The 16,901-nt window shown below is 41.9% G+C and overlaps 1 protein-coding gene across 8 annotated transcripts in view; it reads right to left on the bottom strand.

The window, feature by feature from the left end:
• Positions 1–3,332, bottom strand: part of tcf3b (transcription factor 3b) — a 30,157-nt gene extending 26,825 nt beyond the window's left edge. For 3 of the 8 annotated variants that reach the window (XM_041935061.1, XM_041935055.1, XM_041935056.1), the window contains exon 1: positions 2,807–3,331. The gene's annotated coding sequence lies outside the window, so the exon portion shown is untranslated. Of the gene's footprint in view, positions 1–2,806 lie in introns of all 8 variants that reach the window. The other 5 variants (XM_041935054.1, XM_041935060.1, XM_041935062.1 and 2 more) reach the window with 3 other exon arrangements.
• Positions 3,333–16,901: the final 13,569 nt, after the last annotated feature.

The raw sequence follows: 16,901 nt of genomic DNA, 5'->3' as shown, positions 1-16,901 counted from the left end.
TTAGTCCCCCCTAAGATACCAATGCAGGGCTAAGTCAGCATTTGTCTTCAAAAAAAATAAAATAAATAAATAAATAAAATGCAACCAACAACTTTATTATTGTCACCCATCAAATGTGTGTTTGCAATGTTCAGTAAAACATTAAAATACATGTCCAGGTGAGAGGTTAAAATTTTGTGCATCTGAGAAGTTGCATGTGAAAATCAATGAATGTCTATGGAGTCTCAGCTGGCCCAAACATAAAGCTCGAATTACTGCCTGCCTGAAACACGGACCGATGAGGGAAAACAGACAACATTAGGCTACTTAACACTAAACGCTGTAGCCGGGTCTACTTAAAAATGCTAATTTCAGCCAGACGCCGCCTTCCCATCCAAATAGAAGAGACACTGCCATGCAATGATGAATACTCTGCCTTTAGTCAAATTACTACCAAGTAATGACTTAAAAAAAAATGTCTTTCATTTTACGCAACCCTGGCAAACACCACAACCATATGTCGATCATTGCAACATAAAAGAGATTGTAATACATTTACAATTGCAGACATAATTGGGACTATTGTTAGCCCAAGGAAATAGGGGTGAAAGGCAGAGCTAATGACTGTATGCAAACACGTCATTACCAAATTACCATATGTCAACTCAGAAAGAACCTTGTCAAATGACACAGTGAGCATGAACACTGGATTTACCCTGTGTTTTGCATTCCAACGCAAGCCCGAGGCCGCTCTCTGATGCTGAGCGGTGGCTCTGCAAGCTTCACAGGGAACTCGTGGTAAGGGGAGCGAGTGGAGGAATAGAGGCACTTGGACACCAACAGGTGGTGTGCTTTTACAGCCTCTTTTGTAATATAGCACTAGCATAAATTGATGCAACCAAAAAAAAAAAAACACACACAACAATAGGTTGATGTTTTAAAAGAAATGTGAGTTTTAAAATGTAAACAAGGGGAACACTGAATATACAAATATATATGACGAAATGAAAACAGGAATTAGGAACCACTCGAAAGCAAAAGAAAGTAAAGTATTAAACGTGATAAATTATTCTCTACATGTATGAAAATAATACAAGTCACTTCATTGGTGACAAACAGTGCAGCCCAAGTCTGGTGAACTCGGGCGAGCAGAACTAATGTAACCTTGAGACAAGGAAAGGAAGTGAAGGCACACACACAACACATCGCCCCAAGTGCAAACAGGCTAGGAACATGGCTGTCATTGCTTTTCCAAACCTTTGGATAAAGGTGGCCAATCAAGGACAAAATAGGTCATGCACGCCACTAAAATAAACTTAACATGCACAAATGTTATTTAACCACTGTGATAAATGGAGGTGAGCACATGGAGGGGCTTAATGTAACAAAATGGCATCTTCAGCTACTGCTGGATCAATATTTGAAGCAAGCAGATTAGGGGTCTTTGTCACCCCACACAAGGCAGAGGAGGCAGGTCATTCTCCACAAAAGAGCCTGCACCTCCAGTGAACCAAACCACAGACCCAAACAGATGCCTCACACCAAAAACTTATCCTTAACATAAAACGTATACCAGCAAAAACACGACTTAAATGTATTGTCTTGACCACAATAAAAAAGGCCAAATTAAGTTCCTCCTATTTGCCTTACAAACATGTAATTACTTGTGTTTAACTGTTGACAGTTAAAAAAAAAACGTGTAATCTGAAAGCACAATTCCGTCCGCGTGGGATGTGCACGTTTTTTGCCGCTATTAGTGCTGTCAGACGTTAAAATAAAAGCCAAAGTAACTGTAACATGTGTTCATGTCAATGCTATTACTGCGGGAACAACAAGGGCCGCCGAACTGAACAGAAACGCAAATGCAACTGTTGATTCAAACACTGTCCGAAAGAGACGGATGCAAACGCCAGAAACAGGCTATTAGAAATAATAAGCAGTTCGGGTCAAATAGTTCCTAACAATGACAGTAAACATCTCGGGCACCACAGGATGTAGGCTGTACATTATTTGATCATCTCCGCTAGGCCACATCCAGGGGCCAAGCTACTGCTGACAACTAACCCATTCACCGTTTATTTTGAACTATGTTGACATCATCCTCAAGACGAACAAAAACCATAATCTTCAGCCGTGCCTACCCGGTTCAAAACAAATGATGTGCAAAGCAAGTGCAACGGCCGCAAACCTGGAGAATAAGAGCAATGCTCCAAACTTCATGCAACAAATGCGGAGCTCTTTCTTTCACATATTAGGGTTCAAGTCGTGCATTATGAGGGAGTTCAGTGGAGGAGACGGTGGGGGTGGGAGCATGTGGAATTTCCTGCCAAATGTGCAATAAAATAAAGTCTAGCTGGTGGCCAGACACTTCCATAAAGGAATGTTTAAAGGGCTAGCAAAGGGGTTTTATGGAAAGTTTGTTTCAGGCTAGTGTGGAAAATACATGTAGGCCCACCAACAAAGTTAGCTAAAATGCTCAGCAACGTTACACAACGTAAAGATTTCGTATTTTCACACAGTGGCTAGAGCTAGTGGCCGAGACAAACGGCGAAAAACAAAACGAGGCTCGTTCGGCAGGACTAACATTTAACGTTAGTCGAGTCTTTTTGCAGAACAAAGGAGTAATTTCCTCCTCTCCGTGGTCGATGCGGAGACCATCACACACTTGGCTCGCCACCTCAAACCAGACAAAAACTTACATCCCCCGCTTTAACCACACATTCCCAAAAACTTTTCGAAAATCGCAGGCGTCAAAATACGTGTCAGTGAAACCAATCGAATTCATGCAACTTCCCCCGAAACATGAAGTGAAAGAAGGTGTTTTTACCTCTCCTCTCCAAGTGTCTGATATCCAACAGTAAAAAGAAAAGCGGAGACTCGCAAGGGGAAAAACATAAAACTTCAAGAGAATTTCGACCTCAGTGCATGAAACGCATTGGAGCACCGCAGATGTCTTCCTTTTGTCCCGGTAAGCCTGTTTTTCACACAGCGCCCACGTGTTTGCTTCAATGTAACAAGTCTGTGTGCAAACAAATCTATTATAGTAACTAATCTCGCGTCTTCCTTTTTTGTTGTTACAACTGAGATGATTTCATTCTTCTCGTAGACATCTTCACCACCTCCGTCCACATTGTCAGACGCAACACCGTATCCCTCCGCACAAAAGTGAGGGCCTCAATGCCAGCGGTGTCCGATTTCAAACGCCTTTGAGAGACGGGGTGTTTTTACGGAGAAAAAAAATGCAGATTCAACGTCTTCCGATGGCCAAAAAGACGGAAATGTATAACGACGAAGCTCAGTTTTTTGTACTGTATCTGTAATCCTCAAAATGCGGGAGCGCTGCGAGCACTAGGTCGTCCAGCGGAAGGCTATCGTAAGAAAGTTACCTGCGATTACACAGCAGCAGCTTGACGAGATGGCACGATAAATGCGAAAGAGCTCAGCCAATGGGAAAGCGTGTGCACTTGATTGGCAGCAACGGCAGCCAGCGAACGGCTGGAAATCCGACATGTAGCCGCCTTATTCTTGACGCTCACTTTCCCTGTGTGCTCAGGGAGGCTGGCTGAGGGGGGCTCCAACATGCCCGCTGACATCATTTTAATACTTTGGTTGGTGTGCCCCCTTTTCCTTTTTTTAAAAAAACAAAACAATACATTTAACACACAACAATAAATTATTTTAATGTAATGTAATGTAATAAGAGCATCTGTAGGCTACATTAGCTTCAGGTGTTACTGTAAAATTTTGTCTCAATATTTCAATGATGCTACATGTAAACCTAGCTTAATTACTAGTACTTACTACCGTTTTATTTTCTCTATCAATACAACTGTATAACATTACCTGGATGTTTTTTTATATATTTTTTTTAATGTATATATTGATTTCCTGATGTGTGGGTTGTTAATAATAGGAACTATTCAGACTTTTTTTTTTTTTTAACCGAGCACTTCAGTGCATATAGCATGTGGGGTTAAAATTAACATTGTCTGGTTCCAAAATAATATCTTGTCCAACTAGCAAGTCTTAAAAATGACCGACCACTGTAATCATGAAATGTTATTTCCACTACGGCTGCAACTAATGTTTATTTTCATTTTTGATTAATCTGCTGCTTATTTCCTCAATTAACCAATTAATTGTTTTGTCTAAAAAAAACTCATTAAATGTAAAAAAAAAAAAAAAAAAAGGGAGGGGAAATTGTAATTTACCAAATATGAGACAGAAATGTTTCACATTTCACATCCTCACAATAAAAAAGCTGGAGCCATCACATGTTTGGAATTTTTGCTTGAAAACTGACACACAATGAAATAGCTGCTGATTAATATTCCGTCAGTGGGCAAATAGATTAATCAGCCAATCGTTCGTGCTCTACTTTTTATATATCCAGACTTTTTGAGAATGGGCTGACAAACATAAGACCAACACAGCCCTAGTAACTGCCTGCTCCAGAGCAGAGGGGAGAGGAGGGAGAGCAGAGAGTATAGGATCACAGAGTAGTGGGGAGGGGGGGTGGGAGTTCAGAGAAAACAGTTCAAACAGGGAGGGCAAACCGGATGATCAACGCAAATGTGTTCAAATGTTAAAATCAACGTTAAAATTCTGCTTTTACGAGATAAGAAGACCGATAGATGGATATTTGGTCCCCATGATGATGAGGAACTACTTTCAATGGGATAAGATTAGATGACCCTGATATGTAACTAATATGTTTCCTGCCTTCATTCAATATGCACACAACATCACTGACATGAAGAAAAACCACACACACACACACACGCGCGCTCTTTTGAAAAGTGTATGTAGGTGTTGGACAGCTGTTGTTTTTAACCTGAGGGCAAACCTTGTCAAAGAACAGGGAAGTTAAGATGTCCCCTCTTTGTTTCTGAACCTCAACCTCCAAAACTACAATTTTTCCAGACTTAGATTCCAGATATATAATATTTAAGAGAGATGGAAAACCACAGAAACCTTCAGATAAAATTTTATCAACATGTAAGCTCACCGATGTCACTATTGACAAAGGCCACACTGACTTGAGTATCATTTAAGTCTCTAAGTGGCCCATGATGCCTATGTCTTGGATGTGATGTATAACAAGATTAACATATGGCAAATGCAAATTTTACATTGCTGCCTAGTGTTATTATGCACCCTAATGCCTCAAACTGTCTATTTGCTGAGAGGTTACCAGTGGGCAGGGGGATTTGCTGTCAATAGGACATATAGGTAAATAATCCATCGGGTGTCCCCTGGGTAAAGGAAAAGCCTCGGCACAGAACATTAATTAGTCTCACGGACCGTCTTAGGAATGTAATGGGGTTACTCCTCGGAACAAACGCACATATGGGCCATAAATACCTTCACAAACATACCCTGCACACATCCACATTTGGTCACACGTGCACATACGCAGACATCCACACGCAGGTACTCGCACACATTCACAAAAAAAAAACAACAAAAAAAGAGCAGACAGCCGTGGCATCAGGAAATAATCACAGCTATCAAAGAAAGGGCATCTTGAGTTATTTATCTAACACCTATTTGGAATCCTTTCATTGAGGAATGTATTAATCAAAAGATTAGATTTGAACAGATGGAAACATCTGTTTGGGGAAATGAATTTCTAGTGGAGGCAGAGAAAATCTCTAATTTTCTCGCTTTTTCCAGTAGACGTTAGGCCTTGAGTAAGAATAGTGCTGTTGTCTGTATTAGCAATGAGGCTTGTAAGCCCTCCAAGTAGTTTGTAGTAACAGCTGGGTCTGACATGGAGAGCATGTACAAGGGCAGCCAGGCTGAAGAGAGGGAGGGGGGCGGTTGAAAAAGAATTAAAAAAAACATATATAGTGAGGATCTTCACCTTAATGAACACAGAGTGCGCCTAACGGTGACATGAGGTTAAATAGAAATTGGTTGTATAACAGGAAGCCGAAGACAGAAGAAATGTGTTTTGAAGCGCTGTCCTCTCTTTCACTATATTGCCATCGTACCTATATGTATTTCCTACACGTGAACTAGAATAGTGCCACTTTCTCATTGGAGCCAAAGGCAATAGCTGCTTTAATGTATTATTCCTGATACTGAGCAATGCAATTTTACATTCAGCTGTTACAAAATAATTAGTGCAGCCTAGAATATGTGAACGCTATAATGCTGCTGTCCACTATTTTGTTTGTTTCCTAATTAACACAGGCACAAAATAACACAAACAGACTTCTAAAAGCTAATTTTTTATGCTACAATTATGTTTAATTATCCACAGTGACTATGGGTATTCTACCACATGGTAACCTAAAAGCTTACAGCATCATTATACTGGAGGACCAAACAAAAACACAAACATGTCCTCTATAATCTCAGCATACATTCATGGTATGGACAGTCACAGGCAGAATGGGGAGGGATGCTGTCACGCATGCCCTCGCTCATTCCTTCGAGCCATTCCCAGCTTCGTATCTGTAATTAACAACAAATGCACATGGAAAATTAGCATATGTTTGGCACATCGGCGCTAATCGGTCATATAATTTTTTTTGCATATTAATGACATATCTATCTATGAACACATAGTTTGCATTACATAAATTGACACAAAAAAACAGCGTGTAATAATGTGTGCTAGTCACTTAATCCTCTCGCAAATTAATGACGATAGCATCTCAGTTCACAAAGATGATGAGACAGAACCAGTGCGTTTAACATCATAGATGTTCAGGGAAAAAAAATAATAACAAGACACATCACAAAATAATTGAGCTTAACAATTATTTTGTGATGGATTTTTTTTTTAATTAATAAGGCTTTGTAGAGAGCGAGTAAAGAGGGCAATCCTGCATCACAGTACAGACGCTTCACATATGCCACCTTTGATTCTAGCTGCTTTAACCTCCAATCAAAAAGCAATGTTTTGTTACCACAGGCTCATAGCTGGGTTTAGCGTTGGCTACCTGCCTCAACGCTCTCACGATATACACCTTTAGCCCTCATTGCCACCCTGCTCTCTGCTCATAGGAAACCAGTCATGCAAGCCAAACCACATCACCGGGTTATATCACACACAATGATAAGCCCGTAAACATAGGCAGCACACATAACGCACACAGAGCTCGGCGGTGAGGCAAGCTGCTCACCTCGTTCCATACTGAGCCCCTCACAGCCTGTAATAGTAGAGGCTTAGGTTTGGGTGGGGGAAGGGCAGAGGTGCACAGGTTTCTGATCAGACAAGAAAACTAGGCCAAGACCAACAATCCCTCTCCCCGAACAGCCTCCTGAATGCTACAACTTTGTTACAGCATTGTGACAATCACTTGCGAGATTGTCAATAACGGTGGAGCGACAAAGTGATTTTGAGCCACAACATGTGTATTTAGAGGCATAACAGCTTCTCATAGCCGGGCTATGATTCATGCTTCCTTGCCCCTTTGGAAGCTGTCCTCCAATAAGAGTTAGAGGCTGGGGGTAGGAGTGGATAGATTGATAGTGTTGGCTGAGTGCCCATGCTCTGAGTCTATCTGTGCTGAAGGGGAGGAGACAGGGGGAATCTATCTGTTGTGCTCTCTGTGCTCATGATAAACTGACTCCCGTCAAGCTTCTTCCCCCTATTACAGCTCGCCTGGCAGAAAACACCCAAACTCGCACTGACTTCCAACATGTTAAACAACAGTAAAAATGTGGGCAGAGCGGAGTGAGCGATTTAAACAGGGCAATAATCCCCAAGGTTATGCCATCCCCTTTCAGCAATAGTTGGAAAACATAAACGGAGCAGAGCAATTGTTTTGGAACAAGTGAGGACAGCGTATCTTCTCGAATTCAGTGTTCAAAACAGTCCAACTCCAGTGGACACGATGAACCCGGATTTCACGTCATCACAAACGGGACCATCGTCGAATGCGGTGCCCCTCTCCCTCATCCTGAAACTGTAATTCCCACAGAGCTCTACAGTGAGAAAGAAAATGAGTTCGAGGGATTGTCCATGACATTAATCCTCCCAAACACTACAGTTCTAGATCCAGCGCAGGCAGACAAACACAAAGCAAATCAACAATCTATTTACGAAAGGAAAAACTAAACCAACAATCCTTTTTGACTTCTCTCTGCTCTCATTTGACAATGACTTTCCTGGATGCCGCCTTCCTCTGTTCTCTCTGGTGATTTTATGGGACCCCTCCCTGCCATCTTGGATTCTCATTATTGCGCAGTTGTATGGGTGCCCCTGTTCTGCCACCCACGCTTCAGGTACAGTGAACAGAACACCAGCTTCCTGTTTACAAAGCCGGGCAATTGAGAGCCCCACCACAAGACTGTACAGTTGAGGAAAAGAGCAGATAGGAGACTGTGGTGGTGGTTGAATTTCAGGAGTGGGAGGGGGGGTTTGAGAGATGAAGAATGGGAAGGTGAGAGATATAGAGAAACAGAGAGGCTGAGTGGAGCAAGCAGACAGAGAAGGAGTATTCCTACCTGAGCAAAAAAGAAAAAAAAACCCTACCCCAATCTGAAAATAATACAGTAGTCACATATCGAGGGGGAGGTGTGCGAAAAGTCGCACGATAACAATCAGATCAGAAGCTGAATTGACTCTAAATCAGTTGAAGTAGGCATGTCAGGGCTGCCCAGGACAGGAGGGGGAAGAGAGGGAGTGAAAGGGAGATAGATGTGAGCCCGTGTGGGGGAGGGAAGCAGAGATTGTTGGTGTCGTGGGAGCACTGCAACAACAATAACAGCAGTGTGTGTGCGTGTGTGTGTGTCTGTGTGTGTGTGAGTGACATAGTGAATGAGTTAGAGTGGAAGTGGGGATGTGTTATGGTTCACAAAAGTGATGAAATGACATCTCCTTTACTTCGGCACACAGCTGCTATTGCAGCAGAGAACACACCGCTGAGATATCTGACCTTCTGTTTTCTTTGGTGGCCGCTGGTCAGAAGTGTCTGCTCGCCTGTCATGTTCTCCTCTAATAAGCTATATCTGCACAATGACTCCACTGTGTCCGTTACGAGCTGATTCCCGCCCGTCGAGACTCACGTCTTTCATATGAACTGCTCCGGAGTACACGACTTCTTATTTTCATGATAAAAAATGCAACAAATCCACCTCCTGATTTGAGATAGATGCGTTTTGAAGGCTGTGCATTATACATTTATATTCCCCCAAATACACCCGGCCTGTATACATATCATCAATTAATTGTCTCAAATAACTAAGCTAAGAATTTACATTGCGGCTTCAAGGTAACAACAAATCCGATATGAAAACTTATGGATATGACAAATTTTCGGGTTGAGGCTTCTCTCTTTCGTTGTTTTCTCTATTTCTTTCATCTCTTTTTCTCCTCCCCTCCCCCCTTTCTTTGCAGATTAGAATTCATTAGCAATCAAAGAGCCTCCAGAGAGCTCCAGCTCTTAATTACCTACTCATTTGCATTTTTGCATATTAATGACTGCAGGGTTTTGGTAGGGTTTTTGCCGCAGTGGTTTAAAGGCACCTCAGTCCTCTGTTCTCCGGGGAGGAGGAGAGATGGCCAGAGGCAAGGCTCCAAGCCTGTCCAATCCCCCCTCTATCCTTCCTGATGGGAGCTGGACAGACCAAGAGGAGGGGGGGGGGGTGTGTTGGCTGGGGGCATATGGGATGGGTGGGTTGGGGTGGTGGTGGGGGGGGGGCTACAGGGGTACACAGGTTAAAGGTCAATGTCCCTTATCAACATAAGAAAGAACACATGTCTTTAGTGCTGCCTAATTATTGTCATATTGAGCCGTTTAAACACCTGATCTGAACGAAATATACCCTAAGAGAAACTGGAAATCTATACTGCAGAGATTGCTCACGTGGGCTTTATTGAGGACGGCAGCTAGTTTGGATGAAACTCATGTCCCACAGTGTGCAGAGGCAGGGGCATTTTCTTTCCCTGGAGAAAGGTGTGTACTGGTGAAAATGAGGCTAGTGTGTGTGTGTGTGTGTGTGTGTGTCGCTGTTTTGCTTTACATTACAGCCTGTCTCCAAGTGTTCATTGTGAGGGCAGTAAGAGGCTCATTTACTGCGAGCCTTAATGACGATGGTGCGCGTGCACATGCACACAAGCAAGCGAGATTATAAAACCACACCTTGGCGCATAAGCATATAGACAAACATGTCAACAGAGATGTTGCAGGCGCATGCATACACACATGCATGCACACTCATATGCACAGAGTGAGGGAATAATATGACTAGAGACGCCAGACAACAGCTCCTAGGCATCTCCTAGCCCCTGAAGTGCTGCTGTTCCTCTTATCCAATATGTTTTGACTGCAACAATGGTGTCTGAACATGGAAAATAACAACATATCCCACTGTGTTTTTAGATACCTTACAAACATAACAATTAATGACTTAGAGCCTCGAGACATCTGGCCAACAGGTTCAACATGACTGAATAAAACATGTCATACTCTCATATATTACACGGTGTGTGTTTATACTAAGGTAAATGTTGAAAAGGGGCTTTATTTTAAGAAAAAATGCACTGCATTTGTCATACATATAAAGAAAATGTGAGTGTGTCACCCTTATGGGGTGTTGCAGGAACATGTTAAGATGAGGTGATACTGCATACAACGTGCAAGACACATACATAGCGCATCCCTGAAAACGTACTGCTTACGGACTGGGCTTAAGTCGACTTAACTGCTGTTAGTGGAGCATTATAAAATGTGTGTGTGTGTGTGCGTGTGTAGCCAGGGCTTGAGGACTGCAGCAATGTGTGGGCTGTTGGGGTGGGGTTAATGAGCTGTTCTATGACCTCTGTCACCCCACAGGATCGCCTCAGGGAGACAGACCGAGACAAACAGGAAGACATGGTGACAACAAGCCCATGGTTCCAGTCTGCCCCTGGACTTCTGGGACAAATCAGACTTAAAAACACTATAGGATGCCTGACCTCGACAGATATATCCCATCCTCCATCCTAAATAGCCTTTGGACCAAACTATTTAAACACAGTATTTCTGATGTATATCCGGCCAAAACACGCTGTCTGCTCACTACATATGGTGATGCTTTAATGTAATTTGAGCAAGGCTGGATGTGTGTCCATGTGTATGCTTCGTACAAAATGTAGATACTAACTTCATCTGTGCTGTCGTGGTCAGGAATGAGGTTGAGGGAGCGAGCATAAGAATGAATACGAGAGAGAGAGAGAGAGAGCAAGAGAGAGAGAGCAAGAGAGCGAGAGAGAGAGACAGAGAGAGAGAGAGACAACAGTGATATGTGGCTGCACTGTGATGATCACTGCCTCCTCAAAAGATAATAAGTGATTTTACTGCCACCTTGTGGTTGATAAGGAGAACTGACGTCTTCAGTGGTTGCTTCATGCACAGTACACAATGAACGGAATATAATCCTAAACACATCACATGTTTCCCATACAGGAGTCCTGCTATTATGATACATATAGGACACCATACTTTTGTGAAGCAATTTGACACGTGCTAATTTAACTGTAATGTAAAGTGCATTATTTGTTCACCACTGTAACTCTACAAATTAAGTTATTTGACAGGATAGAGCAACATGCTTAAGTACTGCGTAATTACCATAAATTGCTAATTACAGATAACACTATCAGAGAAACCTGACTGATGTTCTTATTACTGTAACAAACTAATGTATTGTGGTTGATAAGTTAGAATAAGAGACAAAATTATCCACGCAAAACTTTGCAACCATTGTTTTTAATAGAAAGATTTTATATTCTTTAAACCAGACAACCAGATGCCAGACATTTTTGGATATATTAAAAAAAAGAGGAACAGAACCAAAAAAAAATGACACAAAATGGAATTATATGGTTTAGACTGTGTGGATTTAGTGGTCTCATATACAATACAATTTCTTTTCATCGCCAAAAAGTGCAAATTCTCCAAAAATCACCTATATTCCCCCCCTGCAGCTTCCAACAGATATGGACTGACAGACTGCTATGCTAAGAGAAAAAAAAACCCTTTGTGAAGAGAAAGGGTTTTTTTTAAAAAAGTAAATCCACACTGAATCGCGCAGGAGAAGAAAACGGCAGCTGCATCGTGCAGATTCAAAAACGCTTGACGATGTCGCACTTTCTGGCCACACTCCATTCAATTAGTGATGTCACAGCAGGTATCCTGCCTTTGGGATGCACTTGTTGTGATGAACACAGTGGGGTGTGGTCAGATGTGCGACAAGGATGAAAGTTTTAATGCATCGAGAGAAGTGGAGCAACAGTTTTCTGGCTCGTGTGACTCAGCGTGTTAATGTCCAGGTTTGAAAATAGGGACATATTCTGCCATTTTAAATGTACATCAGAAAAAAAAAAACCTCTGTAAAGGATTATCATCACAGTTACAAATCAATCTATTATAAATAGTAGCCTATTTCTTTCTCTCCCAAGTTAAACCATTTACTGAACTATGGATTTTTTGAATTCTTACTATGATCAGTATTATTCTTTCCATTCTACTGCAATAGTCTTGATTTGACATAGATGTTAAGGCCAACAAATTTTCCTGTACTGATTTGCAAAAGTGCGTGATGGTCATTTGGCCTTTTCATCTGTCATTCATAATCATTTACGCTTTATATGGATACCAGATCCAGCCTTTAACTACACAGCCAGGGCGTTATTGCAGACAAAGAGATTCTGCAGTGGATACAACACTGCATGTTTAACATTCAGCACAGCTAGCCTTCTCAGAAAGCTTTGCAACTGTTATACAGGTTTCTTTTTCAAGAAAAAGAGTCTCCCAAAATGAGATCAAATGACGTTTCTCCCAACAAGATCTGAGACATTAAGCAGAGAGCAGGTAGGGGGAGATCTGTCCTGTAACCCCCCCCTACCTTTGTGTGACTATGCAATAAGCTGCATATAACAGGTATGGTGGTAGTATAACAGAGATGTGTTTGTTTATGTCCAGATGAAGTGGCAGCTCTAACCACATCAATCCAGATACCAAATATTCAAGTTTTTTTTCTCTTTTTTTTCCATTTTCATCATATTGGTTTTTTTGCATTTAAATAATCATCTGCACTGAGAAAAAAAAAAAAAAACATCAACAGGAACAACAAAATAATAACAATAGTGATAACCATAAAATAAAAGCACACAAAATTCAGGATGGCCTTTCGCAAAGTGCTTTTGTTACAATCGCAGAAGCTGAAAAAAGGCAGTTGGATAGCGGTACGCCGGGGGCCTTTTGAACTGTCTGTCTGTCACATAGTAGAGGGATAGTGAGGCTGGACGGACTGACTGAAACAGCCAACTGCAAAATGTTGACCACTTCCTCCAGCCGTCTCCAGCTCACACCCTTTACACCTGCCAAAAACTCCAAAGTGGGAATCACAGTATGAAGTTATGGAATGTATCCTAAATTGGTTTAGGTGACTGAAAACTGTCTCTTCCTCCACACCTCAACCCATCTTCTCTCCCTCCTTTCTCTCCTGTCGATTCCCCTGCTGAGGGTGTGTGATCTTTGATCAAAGGCCAGTCGGCAGCAAAGATGTAGACTCTGAGTCCAGAGAGAGGGAGAGCGATGGGAGAACAAAGTCAGAGAACATACACCCACCCAATGCTTTTCCAACCCCATCCCCTTTCAGAAATGTTACAGTCTGACTACTGAGACTGAGTCTCCAGTGGCTTCCTTCCCTCCAACAAACAATTCACTGGATCAATATTAAATGGAGAAATAGGCTGGTCACAGCCTCTTTACAATGAGGGAGCTGTTTCTGCTTTTATCTTTCTGGGAGATAATATGTTAAATCTTGGTATGAACAAGAAAGGCAATGACAGAGAAGTAACTTGGAGGGTGATTAGACATACCATAAACTTAGCAGACACGGAAACCCAATGCATAGCAGTGTATTTTCCACCTGAGTAGTACTTACATAGAGACAAAAGAGATCAGCAACATTCTGCTTGTTGCAGTTCCCCAATGTGAAATCTGTGGTGACCTCCTTTGTATTACAATTCTTATCATATTGTGACCATGCAGTTCCTACCGGCTTAGAGGACCAACACTGAACCATTGCTCAGCAAATAAGTCTGTCACTTTATTTCTAACCTCATCCCTGAAAACAACATCCAGCCTTCCCCTACCACCCGTATTTAATCCTCCTCCCTGTATGCCAACCTTTGTATCCCCAGAGACTGAGAAAGACTCCAAGTGCAAACTGTCCCCACTTGGCTGAGAGCAGCCAACAGACAGCAGCCTGCCTCTCTGAAGGACCCAGGGCTGTCTGTGTAAGTGCCAGAGCCACGCTGCGCATAGTGCCGTACTGCATATGCTGCGCTCAGCTTGCTGTGCATCAAGAGCCTGATGGAAAACACAAAAAAATCAGGTGTGCAGGAAAATGACGAAGCAAAGCCAACAGACCCCCCTTCGAATCTCCAGAATCTCAGTATGAACAGTCACCCCGTCCTGCTTCGTTTGATTATTTACAGTTATAACTGTTATCATAGTTGTTGGTCGTCTTTGTTTTATGGCCTTCTCAGACAGATTCACCAAAAATCTTTGATAACAGCACAGGGAAAAAAAAACAACCCGACACATCAAGGTCAATTTGGAAAAACACTAGCAAGTGTTCTGAGACTGTCTCAGTGTAGCCTGTGTCAGAGTAACCTTGGTCTGGGGCTGAGGCCGGGACACCAGTTGTGGATCCATAGAGGCTGAGACAGCTCTGAAGTAGTGGCTAGTACAGAGACATTATTAAAAATTCATTCAAGTAAAGCTTAAACAACTAAATTATCAATTTCAGTACCAGGCCAATCAGCTTTTACAGTTTGGTTTTGAAACATGGGAAGAAAAGTATTTATGGTATACAAAAAAAAAATCAAGAAAAAGAGAGAGAAGCTGTGAGTTTTGTCAGTCTCTGTCCACATAAGGCACTCTGTTGCCCTTTATGTTTGCAATGTCCACCTGGTGGAGGTGATCCTCAGCCCCACATCGCACAATACAACTGTCTGGAAACATACAAAAGAAAAAAAAAAGCTGCTCAGACAAGGCCACAAAGTCCCAGTCTGCTTCAACTAGAGGACATTTCAATTCAATTCAACCTTTTCAGAAGGTAAACTGAAACCATCCAATTCAGCAATGATCAATGAACAATATTTGTCAATATCATTTGATTATATCATCAGTTGACTGACCATGAGACAAATCCCATCTCTGAAATTTAAAAAGAACAGAGCTCAGTATCTCTGGCACCTGCACACAGTACATCTCAGCCATCAGATCAGGACAAACTCAACTGTTTCGAATGTTTTGGAGTCTTTGCTACTTTCTATAAGTGCCTTAATGTTGTGTATTTGGAATATTTCTTAATGTAAAGAGCAAATTTGATTTGCTGATATCACACCACTTGTAGTTTCCAGAATCTCTTTTCAAGAGCCTTCAGTTTTAACCATAAACCTCTATGAATCCAACGTTAGATTGGTAGCTTAAAATGTCCAATGGCCTGAATGCAGGCCATTTTTTCTCCTTTGGTATTTGTTGTTGTTGGATGTCTGTATATTTCTTAATACACTGTACATGATTATTTCTATGGAGGGGTTGGATGGACTCTTTATGAGACCATTGAGTATTAACCACACTGCTCTGTGCTCATGGAAACTCGCAGGCCTTTCTGAGGTCTCCTGCCCTTCTCCCATAAGCAGGACAAGGACATTTAACATTAGTGCAAACTTTTGCTCTCTCAGCTAAAGCACCATTTCCAGTGCTATCAGGCTTTATATCCATAACCCCACCCAAGCACCTATTTACCCCACCCTCCTGGCACAGCAACCCAAAACCATGACCCCAACCCACATACATACACACACGCACACGCACGCACATACACACATGCACAGCCATGTAAAATTGTTAGAAAAAAAATTGCTGTAGCACAAAACGTTATTTTAAGAAAAACGAGTGTAGACAGAGAGAAAAAACAAAACATCCTTAAACCTCTGATTCTACTGTCCACAAGGATACAAAGAGCGAGAGAAAGTGAACTCAAGTAAATATCTGTATGATTCCACACACGTTTCTGCATATGTATTCAAGAGGAGGGCATCTGTGTGTGGCTTAGTCAGGGAGACCCAGTCTGGATAAATTATAGACATACTTTCAATATCTCTTGTCTACAGTAGACTAAGATTGAGGGCAAAAAGCTTTGGTTAATCAACAAACAACATAAGACTTTTGGGGAAATATTAAGGTTCAAAGACACATATGTTTAAGATGGCTCACTTCTGCCACTTTGAGACAAAAAGGGTTTGAGCAGTCCATACCAAGTACCACTACATAAAGATCACAAACCAGGTAGACATACCAAGCTTACATTGGTCTGCTGTGGGAGTCAAACTGTGCATGAATAAATCCCATCTTTATCATAACAGAGAAACAAAAAGAGAAACTAAAACTCTCAAGACCTAGCCAACCCCTGACAATGACCAACAAGGGTAAAAAAAAGTTATGCAAATGTGCACCAAGAGAGCCGTGAAGTAAACAAGCAACTGTCCAATGAGTTGTTTTACAATATGGTATTTTTGCTTCTGTGGTACCGTGGAGCTATTATCACCGTGGTTCCTCAGAGAACACGTATAGTGAGAGTAGCTGGTGAGCAGATGGGGTACACACACAGTTTATTTATCTAAGCTTGTCCTGAGACCCTCCAGTCTGCCAGCTAGCAAAACATGTTTGTGCACACGCACGACAAAAATATGCACGCACACACACACAGTGCCCTTTCTTCTTCGTCTGCCGCCTCCTTCTATCCCCTTCCTTTACATTAAGACATAAAGACAACTCACTAGATTTCTTTTAACAACTAACTTCAAGTGCAATCAGTTACATGGATTAATTTAGTCTTTTTTTAAGGTCACAAAACCCAACATCTCGGTGTCTGAACCCACCCGGCATCAACTCTTTTGGAGA

This window comes from Chelmon rostratus, chromosome 4 (assembly GCF_017976325.1).
Source record: "Chelmon rostratus isolate fCheRos1 chromosome 4, fCheRos1.pri, whole genome shotgun sequence".
Taxonomy (NCBI): Eukaryota; Metazoa; Chordata; class Actinopteri; order Chaetodontiformes; family Chaetodontidae; genus Chelmon; species Chelmon rostratus.
This window is presented reverse-complemented; position numbering and strand designations above follow the sequence as displayed.